Source organism: Vigna unguiculata, unplaced genomic scaffold (genome assembly GCF_004118075.2).
Source record: "Vigna unguiculata cultivar IT97K-499-35 unplaced genomic scaffold, ASM411807v1 contig_210, whole genome shotgun sequence".
In the NCBI taxonomy this organism is placed as follows: Eukaryota; Viridiplantae; Streptophyta; class Magnoliopsida; order Fabales; family Fabaceae; genus Vigna; species Vigna unguiculata.
Window position 1 is genome coordinate 32,501 of NW_021010913.1, and position 2,500 is coordinate 35,000.

The window sequence follows — 2,500 nt, forward strand, 5'->3', positions numbered from 1 at the left end:
AATACCATGAAAGTCTTGGTGCACGAAAGTTTTGAGTTCGGAGGGTTTTGCACATGGCCAAGGTTGGCGGTGCACCGCGGCATAGCTAAATGGCTTGGTGGGGAGATTTGTGAAAAAATGAAATTCGTGGTTTTTGAGATGTGAGGGTTGGAATGGCCTCCAAATGCCCCCAAATGAATACCATGAAAGTCTTGGTGCACGAAAGTTTTGAGTTGGTTGGGTTTTGCACATGGCCAAGTTGGTCAGTGCACCGCGGCATAGCTAGATGGCTTGTGTGGAGTTTTGTGAAAAAATGAAATTCGTGGTTTTTGAGATGTGAGGGTTGGAAAGGCCTCCAAATGTCCCCAAATGAGTACTGTAAAAGTGTTGGTGCACAAAAGTTTTGAATTGGATGCATTTTGCACTTGGCCAAGTTGGTCGGTGCACCGCGGCATAGCTAGATGGCTTGTGTGGAGTTTTGTGAAAAAATGAAATTCGTGGTTTTTGAGATGTGAGGGTTGGAAAGGCCTCCAAATGTCCCCAAATGAGTACTGTAAAAGTGTTGGTGCACAAAAGTTTTGAATTGGATGCATTTTGCACTTGGCCAAGTTGGTCGGTGCACCGCGACTAGATAGCTTGGTGCCAAAATTTGTCAAATTTAAGACCTTGGCCAAACTGAATGAAATTTTGTGGGGAGGTTCGTGATATTGTTTAGTGGTGGACTGGAAAAAATGAGGTCGAAATTCGAAGTCTACATGTGCTTTTCTATTTTTCCCGATTTTACACATACCCGGTAAGTAAAAAAAATAAAAAAAATAGTTCCCCTTCGAGAAAAATTATGAAATTTGGTGAGCAAGGAGATACCATTATTCTACGAATTACTGCAAAAAATCGCATCAAAATTCGAAGTGTAGCCCGAGATATGGACTTATGTCTGCTCAAAAAAAGTGTATCTACTTGTACAATTTTGCCTTTTGCATATTAACCTCTTATAGGGGGGGAGTGCTCCTTGAGCCGGCCAGCTCCACACTGGCAGGTTTTAAAGGGAGCTTGATGAGGCCTCCCCCCTCACGTGGTGCGTGCGTTAGCATGTTTATCATGGCACAACTAGCCTCTTCATAGTTGTTGAGCTTTATTAATACCAACACACGGTCGTCACTGATCGTTGGTTAGCTCGGCAGCTAGTCCCTCGGATATTGTGGAAAGTTATTTTCATGCCTAGCGATGCTTGACCCTGCGTCACTTGATGTTTCCATTTGCTTGCTTGCCCATGGTAGGTGGGGGGTGGACCGTCTTGTGGTGTGGTGTCTTGCGAACGTGAGGGTGTGTGAGTTGTAATCGAGATGCACTTGCTGGCTGGCTCCATGCCTTGCGTATCGAACGGTCAAGCATGCATCTCTTCCATTTTCACCCGTTGCCTTGGGTGATATTGGTTGATCAGTCCCTGTGTTGCCTACCCACTAGACGGTACTTCTGTGGTTGCTTCGAATTCTATCTTTCCATCACGAAGAGGTGTTGGAGGATCCTAATGTCACGCACGTGTTCCATCTAGTGAAACATCTCAGTGATGCACGTGTTGTGGCTAGTTCTTTTGGATGCGGTGCATTATATGAACTCGGGTTTACTTTAGCGACCCAGTCAACATAATTCGGTTGTGTCCCTTGATTGAGACGTTGTCCTTGAACTTGTTGTGAACAATATCGTTCTTCCACAACCCGTCGTCTTGAGTGCGATGGAAGGCAAATAAGATGTGCTTTGGCATGTCATGCACGTACTCGATTGCGGGAAGTGTGAGAAAGTGTTGTTGACAACCCGTGGGAAATGGAATGTGGCAAATCGTGATGAGCTCTTCGTGGATCTGCGAAGAAGACGACCTTTGGGCCTGTTGGAAACGAGGGAGGCGATGTTGAACTGCGAAGAAGATGGACTTTTGGGTTGTTTGAATCAATGGGAGGCCACGCGAGAACTCCGAATACTATGGACTCTTGGGTTGTTGGAAGCAACGGGAGGCCCCGCTAGAACTCCGAATACTACGGACTCTTGGGTTGTTGGAAGCAAGGGGAGGCCCCGCTAGAACTCCGAATACTATGGACTCTTGGGTTGTTGGAAGCAAGGGGAGGTCCCGCTAGAACTCCGAATACTACGGACTCTTGGGTTGTTGGAAGCAAGGGGAGGCCCCGCTAGAACTCCGAATACTATGGACTCTTGGGTTGTTGGAAGCAAGGGGAGGCCCCGCTAGAACTCCGAATACTATGGACTCTTGGGTTGTTGGCAACGACAACTTGGGGGGATGACACTGGAAAAGAGTGAACTAGGCCAAACTGCGAACAAGGCAACTTGGGGGGATGACACTGGAAAAGAGTGAACTAGGCCAAACTGCGAACAAGGCAACTTGGGGGGATGATGCTGGAAAAGAGTGAACTAGACCGAACTGCGAACAAGGCAACTTGGGGGGATGACGCTGGAAAAGAGTGAACTAGGCCGAACTGCGAACAAGACAACTTGGGGGGATGATGCTGGA